Raw genomic sequence first — 21259 nt, forward strand, 5'->3', positions numbered from 1 at the left:
TTAAAATTATTATATTTATTGTACTTCTTGGAAAATACACGGTGTAATCAGTTTTCTTGATAATGTTAGCTTCGGGAGTTGGTGCATGGAAATTCATACCTAAAATTAAATGGGAAATGTAGTATTTATTTATATTTTTAATTTGAACGAGGTGTTCAGTATTGACTGGAGACTTTTTGAGACAGTGACATAGGGTACGGGGTAAGTATACCGTTATGCAGCCGGACAGGTGATCCAAGAAAGTTACCCAATGGAAGCCAATCAGTGACTGACAGTCGCACAACACTCGGTAAATAAAATTGATAAAGATTATTTATTCGGTGGACACCGATACACCATATGTATAAATAATTGTTTTTTTAAATCCGGCATCTTTATACATCAACAACATCAACATCCCTGATAAACAGAGTGCGGAACAGTTCCAACAGCATTCTGCATACAGTGGTGGATATGGCCTCCCCACTATGGAAAACTTTAATAAGAAGAGTAATTTAGTAATTTGATTTTGGATATTTAATTTAATTTAATTGACAGTAATAATTTAATAATTAATTTAATCATTTAATGTGGATTGTGTTGTATTTTATTATATTTTTGATCTGGTGCATTAATTTTAATGAGTGTTTTTATAATTTAACTGTAATTTTAATCTTAATGTCACTCTATGGATTTTATTATCTGAATTAAAAATATTTTATTTTTATTTATTTATACATTAAGAATAAGCCAGAAGGCAACGCAGCCACTTCATAATTATTCTTGCAGGTTACAAATAAAAATAAACCATTCACATCCCGTTGTTTTTATGTAACTCGTATTTTATTAGCGTACACAAAACATCTTGTAATGAATTACAAACCATGTTGGTGAGAAATCGACAGTTGCGATTGATCGACAACAATACAATGCGTTTTGAAATAATTTTTATTAACTCTACAAGAATGTGTTAGAAAAGTAGAGCATTGTATCGACATTGCCACTATGAATTTCCCAAGAGTTGAGAGTTTGATAGATGTAATTTACGATCCGATTCTGGCAAATGTGTGTGTTGACAACTTTACTTTGTCTTTATCGACTTTATGTACGTCGTCAGCGCGTAATAGAGTATTACGATCAATAGCAATCAATTTGATATATAAAGCCGATTTATGTTAATACATTTGTGTTTTAGGTACTTACTTAGAAAAATAATACGTTATATAAGGCACTATAATATATAAATTGTATAAATACAGACTTTTATATAATTAATATAGCTACCAGTATGTCTAGTTGTCTACTAACCAAAAGGCAATCAATCACAGAATGTTTACATTACTTGTGTGCTGTGTAATGTCCACCAAATTAAATATTAAACCCTGTTTATTCATAATTAACCTGACGATAACATTCACACCGCCCGACAACACGGGCACAGCAATTATTGAAACGAAACGAAATTGTAACAAATCAAAAATAATAATTAAGTACTGCGTTTTGATACCAATCATATCGGAATGTGAAATGTGGCGGATTTATTTGTGTCGGACACGCAAATGGCTGTGTATATTTTAATGAGTTACTTTCTTGTATCCTTAACCTTATTAGAAATAGATTGTTTAACCCAGCCAGGGTTTTTGTGTTTTCTGGGCAGGCTGCGCGTGCGTTGTTTCTGCGGTGCGTTTTGGTGAGCGCGCGCGCCGGCCGTAAGACTCGGGCGTCAGTGCTGCATCGACTGTGGCCGAGGTAGCCTCCACTTAGCAACGTGCTTAGATCACCGGTGACTTATCGATCTTTTGTGTTTTTTTTTTCTTCCTCGACGCATGGACTTTTAGACTCTTTGGTGTGTGAAAGTGCTATCAGGATATAAGACCGGGGTAAGTAAAGTTGTTTCTAAGAAAGGAGACGACACTGACAAATGATTGAGTGGTTTTAAAACTTTCGTTAATACTCTCTCTCGGCGCCTCGGTTTTTAATGGCGAGTTGTTTGTTAAATTAATTTAATGGTAGGAAAAAGGTGAAATTATGATAATAATGAACGTATGAATAAATAAAAATAAATATACGTACTTACATGGTTTTGCAATATGGGTTTTAGTAAGCGGATAGAAAGTGTAATTTGTAAACAACTTTTTTTCCACATTTTGAAAATTTGCGTTAAAGAAGCTACTTGGTCACGTGACATATTTCTATGTCGTGCAGTTTTTACTTCCATGAATTTGTAGACTACGTAAAAAAAAGTTGTTCGGGATGACATCTCTCCCCCTCAGGTCTTAATGTACCACTTGCAACATCCTTTATACTTACGTATTTTGTGATAAAATAACGTCGGTCTGAAAATAAGAAAGTCTATTATTATGAAAAATATTTGTTACAAAGTACAATTATGAAGTAAAAAAAAATATGCAATTTTCATATCTTCGGGGGGCAGGTACTACATAAAAACCATAACTTAAAAATTCAAGAAATACATATATAATAAGTGTAAAATTTAAAGCAAATGAATACTTAAAATAGCCTGCTATTTTACTAAGCATCCAAAATTTTCCTTATAAAAAGACGCTTCGCTGACCCTATAAAAATATCGTGATGCATGACGAGATCATTATTTTCATTTGCACACCAAAAAACCACATGTACCGGACTTAAATCACAAAAAAGTTAAATTTACTAAAAGAAACATCAGGCTACGATTGCAATAATCAATAAACACTTACTTTTTTGTTTTTAATTCGTAACTACTTACTACAAAAAGACGATGATTTCATATCTATACTATCATTATTTATTAAATTTTAACTACGTTTATTTAAACATCACAAAAATATAATAATAAGTAGTAATATAAAATAAACAAGGTAAGTAGTCAGATGTTTTCGTATGGAAAAAATATAGAAATATTTAAAAATAATATCATTCTTTTTATTTGCGACTGTGACATAAAACAATAGGTCATCGATCTAATACTTATAAATTGAGGGTGTCCATACTGTCGTCGTAAATATGGGTCAAACCAAATAGGATGAATTAACGACTGATTCTAAAAAACTTTTATAGTATCTCCATGAAAATTCTTGACAAAAAAAAGATTGAATCACAAAAACCTTCCGAAACCACATGCAGAACAGATACACCTACATTAGATCATTGAATGGTATAACTTATAGCACCCCTATTTCCATCGCGGGGTAAACAACCAGATTTCGTACTTGACCGGATTTTTTACTTTTAAATTTGGCAACTGCCGATACGCTCCGTTCATAACGAGTAACATCGTTGGGCCATAACGGCAAAACGCCTATTAGCACCAGGCATAATAATTATTTTGCAAGCAAACCTCCGAATACCTACTTTTTGCATGTTCTGAATTAGTAATTTACTGTACTATTTAATACCAATAGTGTCGATTCGCGACCAATTCAACCTGCCGTTTGTTTTTGAGGTAAACATAAAATATTTATTTACTACCTACTAGTTAATGCATAATGTGTTGTGTTGGTATAATTGGTATATGTTTAAATATTTTAACAGGAATTTATAGTTATGATGCAGTTCACAAAATGATTTTACAGTTTATGGTGACACCATTTTAACATTATTTTTTGTCTAAATAGAGGTAAGTAGAGGTAAAATACACGCGGGCAATAAAATAGTTTCAGTAAAATATTATAGAACGGCAATGGCAGGTGGAACTTTTTCATTGCTCGTGAGTGTATCAATAAAATCGTGAGAACATGTATTAATTAATTGATTAACTTATTTTTAATCACCTCAATTTGTTAGTAACCGATTCAATTAATTAAAACTCTTTTGATCTTTACACCTTTTAATTATACCCATACGAGCACACATTAATTAACGCCTCAATATTTGCTTACTGATTTAATGAAAATATTCATTATACCCTCCATCATAACAATAAATAATAATAAAAACAATTTTACATATTTTAAATGGCCATAATAACGACTGTTGTTCCTATAAGTTGCATTTATATTAAAATGAGCCGTTTGATAAAAAAAAAGTTTTCATATTTGGAGAAACAGATGGCGTTGTCTGAGTTGTACTAACTGTCAAACCCTCAGCACACAGATTTTGTGTCAGCTCACATCTTATTTCCACAGAGGAAATTCTATATCTGCCCTCATGCGTTCTCTACAGCAACGACGCTTGAAAAATACACATTCTGAACTTGTAAATTAGACTAAATAGAAGTACTATTAAAAGTAGTGAGTTCTTATTCTGAGTTTAATACTTCAACCTCTTTGCTCTCTGTGTGCAATATTTGACGTTTGGTACAACTCAGTTGCACTATGTTGTCACGACATCTATCGGCTTGAACTATTGGCTTGAGTTTTTACTCAACTGACAGCTGTCAAGGAAAACGGCTCATTATAATTTAATCTTGTTATGATTAAAAACTTAAGGATTACAGCATACATACATAACGTTAGCTAGAAAGTGCTAAGTTCATACACAATAAAAACAATATGTGGCATTGTTTGGATTTTCAGTGCCTAAATGAAGTAAAAAAACTAAAACACACTCGTAGATCTCACTTGCTAATGGCTCCCACGCTTGAGTCAGGCTTTAGGTTACTTTTTTTCTGTGGTCATCACTTAACTTGGTCTGTATAAGGGCTATTTTTTATTACATTTTTGGTAAACATAAGTCGGTTTGCATCTGGGCTGGAGGTGCGATCATCGTGACCTAGAAAAAGGAGAAATACTCTCACTGAGGCCGCGCGGCGCAAAACGTGTAATGGATTTACTTGTTTTAGTCGCGGCTCCGCTTGCGTGGAAAGTTAATCTAGCGAGGAGTTATTTTTTTCTTATAAAATTCCAAGTAAACTATTTCACTTGACTATTCAAGATGTTTGCATATTATCTTAGTACTTATATACTTTTGTACTATATACTTTTCTTACGGTAACTAATTTACGATTATTTTTATAAAAGTACCTAAATCAGCTGATGTGTATTTTTATCACTATATACTGACCAAGAAAGAAAACAAAGAACACACATACCAAAAACGTCGATATTACGTGTTTTATTAACAGTGTGTTTTGAAAAGATGGCGAAGTAAACTAAATAGACTGAAACAGTTTCGCAGACAGCGTTGCTAATAATTGGAGGGTAAAGTTTTTCATGAAGCATGTTTCAGGTAAAGTGAACAACAAAACTGTATCAATATTGCCTAGGTAGTTAGTAATGACTTTGTCGGAGCTGTATCGGTAATGACCAAGCCGGAAGTTTTAATAAGGAAAGTTGGAAAATTTTAGCAACTATATTATATATTTGTAGTTAGTTGTATTATAACAAAAACATTATTTTTTAGTGATGAAGAAAACTATGCTCTAAATGTTTTTCTTGTAGGTAGTTTTTGACTTGCTTGGACCAGACCTGAAATTTACACACCTAGGCAGAACGAAAGCAAAAAAGACTGATTTAACCAATCAAAGAAGGCATGCATTTATTCTTATGATAATCATTTTTAAAACATAATGCTACCGAATTTACACGTCTTTCATAACATGGATAACAGGTTTAAATGATTCAATTTCGTGGTAGGTACGCGTACATAATTGACTTTAAAAAACTAAATTTTATAATTATTGTTGTTTTAATTTGTATTGTTGTTTAGGTTTCAATAGTGATGATATAAGATACCGTTTAAAAATGTCTAAGGATTCGCCACGGCCGCCGGCCGTTTTTGTGAAAGTAGCTATGTATCATAATATAATATTCTAAACACGCGAATGTGAGTATTAACCGCGAGTTCATATGGTGTAATGGTAGGTCTAGTACTTGACTTCACTAATTTATTTTAACAGCTAGGTACGTAAATTTAATAATAATTAAGTTCGGTTTTACACACAAAATCGTAACTATTTATGTTCATTAACTTACTTAAATAATTAGACTAACTTCGAGTTACAGTATCAACTGTACCGGAAACTTACATAATTATTTAAAATAATAAATTACCTAAAGGAAAGACCTTTTTTTAGATCTAATTACACAACAATGAAATATTAAATTTACACAATTTAAATCCTGGCAAACATGATAAGTAGACAGAATAAGATCAGTCAAGCTACAAAGCAACGTATCATCCTAAAGTCATAATAACAAAACACGAATTTAGCCTCAATAGGTTGGTATTCGCAACAGTGCCGCCACCGTACCTCCTCTACATCACGAGTCCGGTACGGCACGGCAGACGTAGCGGTCCTCTGACGCAACTAATTATACATAACGTTCACGGCTACTGGGAACAGGAGAAGTGGAAATTGTGGATTTAGTACTAAATTCAATAGTTAAGCAATCGTACTTTACTAATGCTTTTGACAAAACACAACATTCAATGTGATTAGAAATTATTTGTCTATATTATAATAAATATAAGCATATTATGTTTATTATTTGCCAAATTCTGTGCATGCCACTTATACCGGTCATAACTATAATTAATACTTTTTACTATGTTATTAAATTATTATTATTAATCAACGGATACGTCTCCCTTTGCTAACAGACTACGCTAAGTTGACAGTAATGGCCAACTTTCTTGGGCAGTATTTTTTAGCTAGCCGTATATCGTGAAACCAGACACAATACAAATCTATTGTTTTTCGCCGCGATATTGCGACTACGGGAAAAGGTTAAATACGACAAGTTCTCTTCTCACCATATTTTTGTCCCGGAGTTCAAATGCTCAATAGAACAGAATCACAAAGCTATTGACTCGAGGAGCGAAAGTTACACGTAATGCCACTTACAGTTCCGACGGAGTTGAACTATCATAGTCATTGTGCGATGTGTTCCATACTGCGATACTGATCACATGGATTAAGGGATAAGTATATATTATTTATATTATGTTTATTTATATATTCATAACTTATACATAGTTACGTATTTTATATTATATTTGGTAATTATTATTAAGTGACTTGTTTTAATTTTGTAGTAATAGTGTTGTTTTCTTTTTGCACACCTTATAATAAAATTTTCTTGCACCTCCTGTGGGTTGACTGGTAGAAAATGCTTGTAGCATTAAGTCCACCCTTTGTACACTTATTTTTATATTTGTGCAATAAAGGATTAAATAAATAATAAATAAATAAATAAGTTTAAGATACCAAAACTAAGTAGAGATTTTTTCTACAAAGCGCAAATAGTGACAGTTTTTTAGCAAAATGTATTGAAAATTAGGTATAAATATGTAACAGTAGTTAAATTGTGTCCTGTTTTTGTGTTCAAATAAATAACAACTATGTACATATTGTAGAATGTGGCCAGAAAATTCGAGGTTGACGTTAGAGTGACTGTTTTAGGGTAGGGTAGTGTGGTAAAAGGGATAGTCAGTGACATGAGCTTCAAGGTGCATCGGACATATAGTTTCCTCCGTCCTTGAACCCTAATTATGCAGGCAACGTGTAATAAAATTCACATTATAAGTTCTGTAGAAAGAAGCAAAGCTCAGAAAAAAGTCCTGTTATCATTTTAAAGGATCGTCTAAAGTCAATGCACTCGCGAGGTTCAGTGATCTCTCACAAACATGCTTCGCACGTACCCTTCGACTTGCCAACTTTATTTATACATATAATAAATATAAATACCTACGTATTCGCAAACCAGAATATTGTTTACGGATGACACTTTTATACATTTTATGCTTTCGAGAAATAAATTGCGAACTTACTCTCGAGAATTCTTGGTATGGAATATTATGGAAAGTGCACATTAAAAATAACAAGAGTGTAGTGAACCCTAAACACAAATTAGACTCCTTAGGTACTTACATAAAATAAGAACGGTACAATAAAAAAAACTTTATCCTGGATTCTAAGGCAATGTCTATCCCCAATATTTTGCCAATGATTAGTTCAACTTAAAATGTTTTCATGTACTTAAATAAGAATATACATTTAGTTACCTGCATCAATACTTAAACATCAATAACATTACCTCAATCTACGTAACGATATCCGATGCGTATGTAAAAACGGAATATTACGCAGCTAACGACTGTAATGTCATTAAGTGTCACTTAATACATAATATCGTGTACAATCTTGTAGGCATCTTTAGGACAAGGTTACATTAGTGCTAAGAGCAAAGTAAACAAAGTCAACATTCTGGCGCAGCTTAAAGTAACGTTTACAGCTTATAAAAAGAGATTAAAGAGACCTTAAAAAGTTTATTTTTAACCATGAATATAAATATATTTAACAACGGTTAGCTTTTACAGTTAAGGGAAGAACTAACTATGTTTATAGTGCACTAACATTAAGACTATAATAGAGGTAGCAAAGACAAAAATATTTTTCGACAATGTATTTTTTAAACCTAGACAAGGTGACTAGAAACATTTCATGTTAAAGTAATAATAATAATTTAATTTAATCGTATGTCACAGACGTATATGGCCCTATGATGATGATTATTGAAACTCGGTCAAGAGTCAAGACTCAAGGAATACTGATGCGTAATTTAATTCACCACTGAGCTTGACATTCCTTTTGAAAACTGTAACTAGGTCTGTCTAAAAATAGCAGCTAATCCTTAGTAATCATTGCCACCGTGAGCATTTATCTATTGCAACTTTAAGTAAATATTTATATAAATTTTATAATTATAAATATTAAATATTGTCTATGGTAAGGTATTAAACGAATAAAAATAACTCTTAATTTCATTTAATACCAAATGTGGTGAAATAAATTGATCTAGGTAATCGTTTAAAGTATTTTCACTCCCTGTATTTCCTTGGGACTCGCTGTGTACATATTTTAACAACGTATTTTTCAAAACACTGCATTAGGTATAATATTATAAACTAAATTAGTTTTGAGATTATACACCTTACCAAAGCGCTATTTAAAATCCTCTTTAAATAACAAGATTCACTAAATTGTCCAAATATCTCACAACGACGCTCCCAGACACTAATAAGATCATTGACGTAAAAGGTTCCTTAATATCACAGGCCCTTTTTGGATAATGCCCGGGAAAGACTGTAATTTATTTGATAACGTTGCAACATTAAAATTGAGGAGGTAAGATAAGCTTAACATCATCAGTAAATCCTTTTTTAACCTTTAAATGTGAAACTTAAGATTACAACTCAAGATATAAAAAATATTTCAGATTTTGCGTTATAATAATGAACTCCAGTACACTTTAAACCAGTGTAAAATAAGTTTGCATGATAAAGTGGCGCGGCCGGGAGCCACTACATATTTTTATTTACGTCGCATTAATATGAATAAACGCTGCAGATATTTTGCGGTGCGTCTACACTTCATATTATGTCCTATACCTAGACGTAAGCTGTTTCATACATACTATTTTTCAATTCAAATATTATGCCATGTTATTGACATTTTACTTTTCGCATTATTCGTAACTTTACTGATACAAACTTATTAAATTCGTAGAATCAATTATGACGGCCCAGTTATAACTTTCCCTGAAACAGCGAACAGCAAAAACCATAATTATTTTCTCTTTAAGCAGAAATAATCGAGCTACTTTATACCGTAGTTGGTTCCTAACCATCAATATCTATAAACGGTTGCAAATGAACCGGGCGAAACAGGTTTTGCTTCTAAAGGATTTATTTTGCACCCAAACTGTGTCAAGATCAAGGTACGAACCATGTTTGTTAGTCACAGTCCTTATTTACTTATTTATGTACTCGGCAATTTCAGATCCTAATACATTCCGAACGCATGTCTGTTATGTGGGTAAAAAACCTAATTGACCTGCCAATGCTTCAACATTTATATTATGCGTTAAGCACTTAAAAGCCATGTTGAGAAAGTAGAAAATAATTGACTACGTCTTGAAAAGGTCAAATTGACGGTTTAAAACATGTCTTATAACTAAATCCGGAAGTTATTTAATCACCGGTATTCAAGATAACTACATTATGCAATTATCTAAATAGGTAACTATCGTTTACTGAGATGATACTGTAATGAGAAACAGTATTTGTTTACTAACTGATAAGAGTGTTATTTGAAAGTCTTGGAGAGCAGTTTAATGAGCGGAGTTGGTAAGCCACGAGGAGCGAAAAATACAGAACAAGAGAATTGAAGTTCATCTAACTTTGAGGAAGCCAACGTAAGCTCCTAAAGATAGGGACAAAGGACCCGATAACTGGCTCGAGGCCACACTTTTATTTAACTTAGTTAATACCAAGTTCAGTTCGGACTCTTCGCTAACGATACTGCTGGTAGTCCCGGAACGAAATAATGCTGCACCTTCAATGGATCCGCTGTAAGTTTGAGACCTAATCTCAGTTGAGATTACTCCGCTTTCCTTCCGAGGCGAGTTTGACCCGACTCCGGTCTCTCGGCACAGTCTTAGCTGCGCCAACAGTGAACAGCTTCGCAGCCATAACTTTTAAATGAGGTGAACAGCGGATTTAATAGTTTAATATCGTGAGCATATTTTCACTCTTGCACTTTATTGCACAATTTTCTTTCCCCCAACTTTAAACACTGCATTCTTTTGACGGTTCTTTTTGCAACTATAATTGCTTATTAGTAGGCAACTATGCTGCAACAGTCGGTTCGACTTAGTTATTCTGCTCATCTTTCGATAATCGCTGCCGGTTACGTATTAGTTCGACCTAATTTAACCTGTCGAATGCAATGTTGTGAATTGATTATGAATGGTCTAGTTTTTTTTGTTGTTAAGTGGAGCGGAGATTTTGTGACGCTAGCGGGCAGTGGGCGAGTGTGTGAGTAGTGTGAGATGTGTGAGTAGTGTGAGATGTGTGAGATGTGTGAGCTATGTGCGGCCGAGCACGCGACGCCAGTTCCGGCCGAGTCGGGACTTTCCAATGAAAGCGAGACCGGCACCCGCGCCTCGATTTACAACTTGCCACATGCGAGTTATCTCCGTTTACGGAATTGTTTATTACAAATTGTAAGACAGAATGGACTTTTAACAGTCCACCTGAACTCGGGTCAGTGTACCTGATCAATATTATATTACGTATTTATTTGTACGGTCACGAGATGGGAAAGACACAATCACATAATAATAACAGGTTTAAATACCGACGCACGCATTTCTTTTCCTATGCGTCGTACGTAATCTATACATGTTAAACTGAGAAAATCATAACATTTAAAGTCAAACATAACCGTTCAATATATTGTATTCTACAGCAAAATAACACCTTAGCTTTTACTCAATGTTGAACAAGAAACCTTTGCTTTTGTGTTTTGCCGCAAGAGTCGATGTAATCCGAGGTGCCGGCCGTCCGCTCTCGTAAATAACAGCTAGTCTTTAAGCCCCGCTGATAGGAACTCCTAGGCGGTAAATGTAATACAATCTTTAGGGAAATCTTAGCTTTTCTTTTGCATTATTTTTTTAAGCTAGAATCGTGTTTTGTTTTTTGGTATTTGTTTTATGAATTCGTGGTTTGATCTAGAGACACGTTTGCGTTAAATATGATATAGTATTTTGTTAACTTGCAATGAACAATACTATTCATAGATTTTAGACAGTGCAAGGAAAATGTACTCTTTTTCATATCTTTGATTTATATCATCAGAATTACTCATTAAATTTTAATATCTGTCACGTAAAACGTATATATGAATAAAAACAACATCCAAAATGTTAAAGTACTAAGAAGATGTAAAACATTCTTATAAACAGAAACTCGAGTTAATTAAATGGGTTCTTTTATATACTTTTTCATTGGTACATAAAAACTTAGTAGAGTAGGTATGCACGTCTCTACGAGACTAGACTACTTATCGTTAACTTTTAAAACTACTGTTTTAATTAGTCTTTATATAAAACATTATTATCACTGTAGCATAATTAGTTTAATTTTATTGTGTATTTTAATTAGATTGGGTTTTTAAATAAACACCAATGCACTTGGTGTTAACAGCTAAGATAACTAATTATTTTTGATCGATGACAGTATTGATACAAATATGTTCCGGTTAAAACATATAGGTAATAATCACTATAATAATAAAACACTGACTTACTGACTGAATAAATTATTACAGCATGGAAATTTGTCGGTATATTTTTCGTTTGAGCAGGTTTATGCGAAATGCAAAGAACACCTCTATTTTTTCGTGATTTCAGAGCTAGTCCAATAATTTAAGTTCTGTAGTATATCAGGTACATTGACCCGCCAACGAGAAGCATACGGATAAAATTCTACCCTATATAGGAAAAAACATTGACATAAAGAAAGCGCTACGGCGCTCGGCTACGATCTTATCTTCGATTCTCCATACAAAAGAGTTCAACGTGCGCACGGCGCGGCGCAAGCGCATATTTATAGTCATTTTTTGTTATGTATCTTGGGACGTGCAGCGTGGGACACCCTCCTGCCCGCTAGACCGACGACCTTAGGTGGGTAGCCGGTAGTGGTTGGATGACGATGGCCGAGGACCGAGTGTTGTGGCGCTCCTTGGGAGAGGCCTATGTCCAGCAGTCGATGATTATTGGCTGATTGATGATCATGATATGTATCTTCCTTTTCTTCTCCTTCCTAGCCATATCCTTATTTAGGGTTGGCTCTGTGCGTCATGTTATACCATTTTTTAACCGACTTCAAAAAAAGGAGGAGGTTCTCAATTCGTCGGGATCTTTTTTTTTTTTTTTTTTTTTTTTTTATATATTTTTTTATGTATGTTCACCGATTACTCCGCCGTTTATGGACCGATTTTGAAAATTCTTTTTTTGTTGTATTGGGTTGAGCTCCCAGGTGGTCCCATTTTTTTTCAGAATTTTATCTCACCCCCAAGGATGGGTAAAGGGGTAAAAACAGGGTATGAATTTCCATTTTGGGCACATATTAACCGATTCTAATGAAATTAAGAATGTAAATATAGTTCTTATAACAAAAAAATATGATGGTGACCTTGAGCTGATCTGATGATGGAAACGGAAGGCAGTCAGGGGAACTCCTCAACGGTATATAGCAACTACTTCGTGTTTAGGCTTGAATGATTCGTATTGATTAGTAGGACTTTTTGGTATCATTTGCACCTTACTTTTGATTGAAAAATATTGCAAATAAACTAAAAACTATAAAATAAAATAATAATTAAAAAAATTAAAAAACCGACTTCAAAAAACCACTAAAATGTAAGAAATAATTTAAGGTTTACACAAATTCTACTCGTATGTGACAGTACAAATATACCTAAGCAGGAACTGTTCTTTTTTGAAGTTGGTGCCATATTTCTTCAGATTACTTTGTCACCGCACCAACATCAAAAGAGAACAGTTCCTGCTTAGGTATATTTGTACTGTCACATACGAGTAGAATTTGTGTAAACCTTAAATTATTTCTTACATTTTAGTGGTTTTTTGAAGTCGGTTTTTTAATTTTTTTAATTATTACACTCACATTTCACTTAAATTTACTCTCTCACATTCTTAAATATTAAATTTTCTTTCACGCTGTCTTCCAAGTCTTTCTCTTACGCTTTCCTTCAGGTCACATATTTATAATTCTCTTCAATAGATGCATATTTTTTGTATATTATATTCATTTATGTATCATACTGAAGTCTCATAATCATGATGTATTGTTAATATAGTGATTGTTAGTACACGTTTAACACACTTTAAAATTTACGACTGGTTTTACTGGTTACTAATCTCATAAAATATGGCAACTTCTATAGGTTTGCAGCGTTGATGAGTTGGTAATTTGTACAAATTGTACTTAAGTAATTACGTGTAGTAGTAACGTACTTAAGTTTACAAACACATAATAAAATATAATAAGACAAGCTTTGTATGAACCAGAATGCATGCATCACATTTATTGGCAATAATTAATATTTTATTTTGTAATTTCCTACAATACAATATTACGTTACTTAGTGTCTTACGCCATTTGGTTTCCTCTTGTCCAAGCTTTCTTAGAAGCAGTTATTTGTTACCGATTCATTACAGACGCGTTCTGAACCAATCAATACCCGGTCTCTCATCAAACTAGTTACATGCGGACTCGTCCCACCACTTTCTACCGCGAGTCAGCACGACCACTGTATCCTGAACCCCCGGAGCATCAACTGGTCTCACAACAGGGGAGAAATTAAGTATCTACCTAGAATGGAAACTGCATTATTTTCTAGCAATCACGAAACACAATTTCGCATGATTGCCCGACGTGATGAGTCCAATATGGGACGTTATGTGAATAAGGAAGCGTTGTATCCGCAATCACGCTCCATACCACCTTCACTCCATAGTGCTTGTACAGTAAGAGGCAGATAAACCTGACCCCTCTCAGAATCATTGTTACTATGAGAGGGGGGTCAGGTTTCTCTGCACTTGACCGTACCAGCTATGAGCACGTTTTCATCCTGTGTTGTCATTCCATTAATCGAAACATTGTTACTACAGCCGTTAAATTGTATAAAAAACTGTCAGTCATAATTAATTACGCATATTAAGCATACATACGCGGAAGTATGTTAAGCTGTCAATTATATTAAGTGTTAATAACATCGTGCGGTCAAACTTATTCCGAGCGAGTGGAGAACAAAATATTTACAAGACAAACAAAAACTAACACACGACCCAACGTGAGGTCGCGTCACGCGCGCCATCAGATATCTACATACACATACAAAAGTAGATAGATACCTTATTATGTCACTACTGACTTCTAAAAAAGGAGGAGGTTCTCAATTCGTCTGTATTTATTTTTTATGTAAAATGACCACACATGTTCCGAAGGCAGTTTTACCCAAAAATATATAGAACAATTTTAATCCTGGAAACAGCTATTAAAAATGAAATTGTTCCATACTTACATAAACACTGCTCGGGTACATTAACCAGACTTATGTCCACTGATTAAATCCGCCCTCAGCACCGGCTACTTAATTTACTGCTAAAAGAAAGTATAAAAAGAGTCCCATTACAATTTGTCAGCAAGATTGCTGTCAACATCTGGCCACGAAAATAAATCGGCGACTTAATGTTGCAAGTCGCGGAGAGTCCGCGGCGGACCGGCCATAATTTCAATCTGCAACCGCCGGCCCAACTCCAGAATGGCTCAACTCCAGAATGGCCTAACTCCAGAACGGCCAAACTTTGAGACGTTATCTTTTAATTTCAGCAGACGCACGGACAAATAAGACGTCGCCGGCGAAATTCCATTCAAATAACTGAAAGTTTCGTTGAAACAAAATAAATTCACGTTGAAGATCGCCGCCCTCGCTGTTTCAAAATCAACGAGATACGAATTTCTCATTAAAATCTGCCGAGTAGAAGTCGGATTCCCGGTGTTCCATTCAATCCCGCCTTTTGAAACTAAATCACAAGTTATAACGAAATACTTTCACAATAAGGTATTGAATTAAGTTGACGATTTCAATTAAAAGTAAAGGTCTAAAGGTGTTTAAGTCTACAGCTGTGCTATATTCGCTTGACCGAACATACGTAGAAAGTAAGGTACTAAGGATTTTTTTAAATGAAATCTTGGAATGGCTATTCCCTTGTTCTAGGGTTGTGGTGAACAAGAGGGCCAACTATATCTATGTATAAATATATTCCATTTCCAAATAGCGTCTAGGATATCCAGTGCGACGGCGTCCTGTACTAATTTTATTTGAGTTAATGTTTTGGTTATAATTATTAAAACACGGTACTAGTATAACATCACTTTGCACTGTCTGAAGCTCCAGCAAGTTGACAAATAGAAAATGCTTTTAGTATTAAATCCACGTCATTGTGCCATAAATAATTAATTTGCGTTTGACCGTTTGTTTAAAAGCCTGATTACAATAAACAACCATGTTTCAGTCGATGAACTCTGAAATTAAAGATAATTCGATATTATAATTCAATAATAATTTCTTCACTGAAAATTTGACTTCAGGTGTTTCTCTCGTTTTCATTCTAGCTTGTATTATGTTAATCAACTTCCCAACTTTACTAATGGAATGAAATCTAATTTCTGTGACCGTTTGAAAGTTATATTTCCAGAAGTCATTATTATCTTTATTCAATAAAATAAGTTAATTTAGGTACTATAGTACTACACAGATATACAGTGTGTTAAAAAAAGGATATAGTAAACTGAAAGTTGGTGACTCAGAGGGCAGTTAGTACCTATTCAATTTTACGTTTTTATGATATATATTACACTGCCGGGCAATGACAAAGTTCCACTCACAAAATGGCAACAACAAACAACCGCAATTTTTTCAAGGATTCTTTGAAAATTGAAACAAAATATTACCGATTTTTGTTGGTAATATCTTGATGCTCAGTTAAATGTACTCCAATTTTGCAGAAGGCGTCATTAAGCTAGCTTTTTCAGCTTAGAAGTAATTTGGTGTTTTTCTCAGTGGAAACTTTTCATTGCCCGTGAGTGTATATATTATTATAAGAAAATTTTCTTCCTTTTTTACTGTGGGAAAGATACACTGACCCACCCAGATACGCAGTGTGACCTTATGACGTGTGACCCCCCATTATGCAATTGGCGCCGTTGGATGAGCTCAGAGCAATAAATTATAATCTATTCAACCGTATTATTTAATGGCGAGGAATACCACCGCAATGAAATCTACCATCTTCTATAAACTAGAAAACAAATTGGGAAACATATTGTGTTTTTTATAAAATTTTATATTTAATATTAAATCGTTGACAATCACGTCACATCACGAAATTTAAGTTATACCTCTTTACCTACAGCTATCAATTCAAAAATTTCAAACTAAATAACTGCTTACGGTTATTTGCTATAATATGTAGCTAACGGTATATTTTGAACAATTTTCTCGTCAAAATTGATCTTTATATCTTGTAAGAGCTGTCAGTCATTTCTGTATGTAACTGAAATAATCACTTATTTACATTCTTGCCTGGTACGGAATTTGTACCGATAGCAAAAAGGCTTTAGATAGGACAGAGCCGATGGGGGATAAGACCGAGGACATAGTCTTGGGCGCTCCTTGGGAGAAGCATTTGTCTATTAGCCGAAGATTACGTTTGATCTTCATGGCTTGTTGGTGACAAACGACAGAGCTATAACTAGGGTTTATCACCGTAGTGAAAGGATTGCCCAGTCAGATTAGCCTCTATCTTTGACTGCCTAGGGTGCGGCGCCTTAAAATTAAATTCCATAATTAGCAAAAAATATAAATAACGACCTGTTATTTCTCACTGTACTTTCTCCTTTAAGAAATTATTTCCATAACATTATAACGCAAGTTGTAAGAAATTGTTTTGTTAACAAATTATCTCACTTACCGTGAGTGTGCCCGCGGTTGTTCGTGTAATAACACCTCGCGAGTACTGCCGAGTGTGTTGTCTGTTACTTGGAATATAACATAATGTAATCAAGGTGAAAAACACACGATTATTACATACCTATAGGAGAGCGGTGGTAGCTCAGTCGGGTGAGCGCCCGCTTCTCAATCAAGAGATGCGGGTTCGAATCCCGGCGCTGACATGTACCAATGAGTTCTTTGAATTTAAGTACAATCTATACCATCGCTCTTACGGTGAAGGAAAACATCGTGAGGAAACCTGCATATCTAGATTTAGCACATCAATCTAGATATGTGAACCCACCAACCCGCATTGGACCAGCGTGGTGGGAAATGGTCCAAGCTTAGGAAGGCAGTTTAGACCTTGGGGATATGCACAAAGGTTCCATTCGAGAGAGCCAGGTGCAGGTACTTACACCCCCACAGAGAATAGAATAGAATAGAATACATACCTATTAGAAATTACTTCACAAACACTGTACCAATTAATAAAAACACAAATCTTCTTATCGACCTCATTCAAAATAAGAGCATAGTGGTAGAAGTGAGGTGATATTTTGTCGAAACTTTTTATATAATAAGATTCCTTTGTATATTTCATAACATAATGTAAGTTGATAATGCTCATTTAATTCATTTAAAATAACCAAGTCTTATTGTTTTAGGTACAGGCTATTGCGGTGTTCACGGTAAGTTTAAATATCACGAAATATGTATTTTTAAACCAACTAGTCGGTTCGGCTTCTCAAAAATCTGGAGCCTAACTCCTATATGAAATTTGGTCACTTTTTATAAAATTATAAGTATTATCTGTTTCTACATAATATACCTACAAAATATCACTAAATCAATAGTTTTGGATCTGCCTTAATATTTCAGTAACCCAGACTGATTTTAATCAAATCAATATAGTTCGACTCAAAAGGCTTTGTTTGATGAAGATAAATTGATTGTGTCGGATAATTAATTAAGTTATTTAGTATGTACTAGCTGCTACCCGCGAGCTTCGCTTCGGCATAATAGGGTTTCATGTGAAATTTAACTTTTTGGCATTTAATTTGTTAGTACCAAACATAAAACATATGTTAGTACCCACGAGCAATGAAAAAGTTACAGTGACATATGGAACGGCAATGGCAGAAGAAACTTTTGCATCCAAAACTTATGCTGAAAGAATTAATATACTTACAATCGGATTACAATAGGTACCTAGCCAGCCTGCAACAGCCGCTAATCGAGTGCCGCGACGCCAGCGCCGCCGCCGGGTGGAAATCAAACTAATCGATCCTCGTTTCGACGACAGGAAATTAAATCCTTTGAGGATCGATCCGATAACGCTTACCCCCGCGCCGGCACGTGTTTCTGAACCCGATGAAGCGAAATTTTTAATAACCTTCAGCTGATCGACTGCGCTTTTATTAAATCTCAAGCGATCGGCAGCTTTATATGAAATCGAGTTTCTTATTTATTCTGTTAATTCGAAATTCTCTTCTTTCATCCGCCGTATAGATCCGCCTACGTGGATGCAGAGCAGGAATCGCGAACCCCGAATAAATAGTCCATTGCGATTTAATCTTGATAGAGCCGATAAGAGATATATTTCTCTACAAATTATTCCAACTTTTACTTTTGTTATCTTTTTGTACCTCGGCGTAAAGAAAACGTTGAGTTGGAATATTCTACAGGGAAAATAGTAATATTGTACAAGAGCACACGGATCCCGGGAGGAATAGAGGTCAAGTAAGTAATTTCGCTATCCGGCATAAGAGACAAATCTCATTACATCGCTTCAGATAATGCGACATGGATGTTCTATTAATGTTATTTTGTAAGAAGAGACCCGGTGCCTGTATGTCGCGTAATATGACGCGTACGTTACGGGGTCACTTCGATTTGTAGAAGTGGGCGTCCCACGGGAAATTACTGTGCGAGGTGGCCCGATGACCACGTCACGGCGCGCAGCGGCCACAGCACATGCACCCTTATCACCACAACGGAAAGATCAACTTCTGGCATGAAAGTAAGGTTCACCAAACCTTTACGAGCTGGCAAGCTGAATCAATTTTCAGTTGATGAGAAAATCCAATACGCTAGAATGGACTTGCAAAAAGGCGAGTCTTTTGTACCCGTAAATACTTGTTTCGTGAATTTCTGCCTTAAAATTATAATAAAATTTAACAGGATATGTTGTAATTATTAATTTGGCAATGTTCGAAAAGGTCAACATCAAAAGATGTTTGGGAAATTATTTTTTGTTTGGAACTTTGCCGGTTGGATATTGTGCCTTTCAGAAGGTTTTTTGAGTTGTCATCTTCACAAGCAGCCGGGGGCGCGACATCACGGATCATTTATAATTTTATTTTAACTTCTTTTTACTCTATTATCCTTACTTTTTATTTGCTCGTGTAGACAATTTTAAATAATGGCTTTTGAAGTATACACTCTCACGATATTTTGTAAAGTGAGTAATTTTTAGAATTTATGTTACTAATATTTTTAAGCGATACATCATGATTGATAATTTTACTCTTGAAACCATTAAAGCCTTTAAATGTACCAGGTTATACCAATATCATTTAATCATGCTATTTACGATCCCGTTTTTAATACACACATATCCTTTAATGAAGATTCATTTTGTACATGTTTCATAATTATAATGTACTGTTCGTCCTTTCGTGAACGGAAGTTAATAATTAAAGAGAATGAGAATTAACATAAATCTCGTTAGCCATGTAGAGGTTATTATTTACGTTATTATTTAGATAATAGAACGTTACCCATAAAAAACATACATTTATAAATGGAACAAAACCTCAGTGTTTAACCTATTTGCTATCAAAACTTTATGCGTAGCGCTCCATTGGCTTGTGGTGGGCAACGGCAGCGCTGCAGCGCTAGTTTTAGTCTAATGACTATATTTTCCGGGAACTTTTTCTGCGTCACTGCTAAAGTTAGCGCGTACAGCGGACGCTTTTTGTTCCTGTAATACCGTCAAGCGCTTTTGTGCTGCAGCAGCCAGGCTGCACCACGGAATGATATTTCGTATTAAAACTCGCTCGGAACTATTGTGCGTTTTGTTCGGTCATGTTTATTTTTTCAAATATTTCCGCGTACCTTCTGGCCTTTACTGCTGCTTGCACAGAGTTTCCTGACAACAAAATAATAAGTGTAACTAAATTCAGACCTGAATTGTGTCACGTTTGTCGTCCACAGTGAAAATAGAGGTCTACTTTGTCTTATACGCTAAGACGTTGACAAATGCTGATGTCGTAGATAGATTATATAAGCATGAGACAAGTTATTCAACGAGGCTCAATGATGCGCTGAGCGGTTGCAAGCCGACTGTGACAGGGCAATGGCTGTGACCAATGTCAACTATTTGCGATTCACAACACTAGCAAACCGAATAAAGTACAAGCAGCCCAAGTCTAGATTTAAGTGTCTCATTGTAGAACGCTAATGAAATTATATATTTTCTGAAGACACATTTCGTTTTATCGTTAATGTTTACCAATTGTAGCCAAAGCTTAATTATATTTGAAATATAATTATGAATTTCTTCATTAAGTATTTATAGTTTTCAAATTTTATACTTATATTTTTTTTGTTGTCCTCAACTTATTTTGTATGTGTACCGTACCTACCTACCTGTTAAAGTTCCCAGTATCAAATCAAATATGTAAGGTACATCAGATATCACTATTCAAGTATAGATGCCAAACCTGTTTATGCACAACATTCGTACTATCGATTTACAAAATACTTTTGTGTCCTGAATTGAATAATACCCTTAGACGAATCTTGTTTAGCTATTTTGTAACATTATACATAAGCCTAAAACTTTAAAGATTCAGGTTACGAATGATTAAAAGAGTGAATCTATCTTAAATTTAGCTAAAACTAAATAAAATTTCAAAAATAGTACCTACTTTTTAAAAGATTCTAAAAGTGAAATGGAAATATTATTTAATA

At 34.5% G+C, this 21259-nt stretch overlaps 1 protein-coding gene across 3 annotated transcripts in view; it reads left to right on the plus strand.

The window, feature by feature from the left end:
- Positions 1-1662: 1662 nt before the first annotated feature.
- The window catches only part of LOC105387187, an 81660-nt gene continuing 62063 nt past the window's right edge, over positions 1663-21259 (plus strand). Inside the window, exons 1-2 of one of the 3 annotated variants that reach the window (XM_038111985.2) lie at positions 1663-1859; positions 17950-17973. The gene's annotated coding sequence lies outside the window, so the exon portion shown is untranslated. The remainder of the gene's footprint in view (positions 1860-17949; positions 17974-21259) is intronic. The other 2 variants (XM_038111988.2, XM_038111986.2) reach the window with 2 other exon arrangements.

The sequence above is a fragment of the Plutella xylostella genome, chromosome 13 (genome assembly GCF_932276165.1).
Source record: "Plutella xylostella chromosome 13, ilPluXylo3.1, whole genome shotgun sequence".
NCBI classification, from domain to species: domain Eukaryota; kingdom Metazoa; phylum Arthropoda; class Insecta; order Lepidoptera; family Plutellidae; genus Plutella; species Plutella xylostella.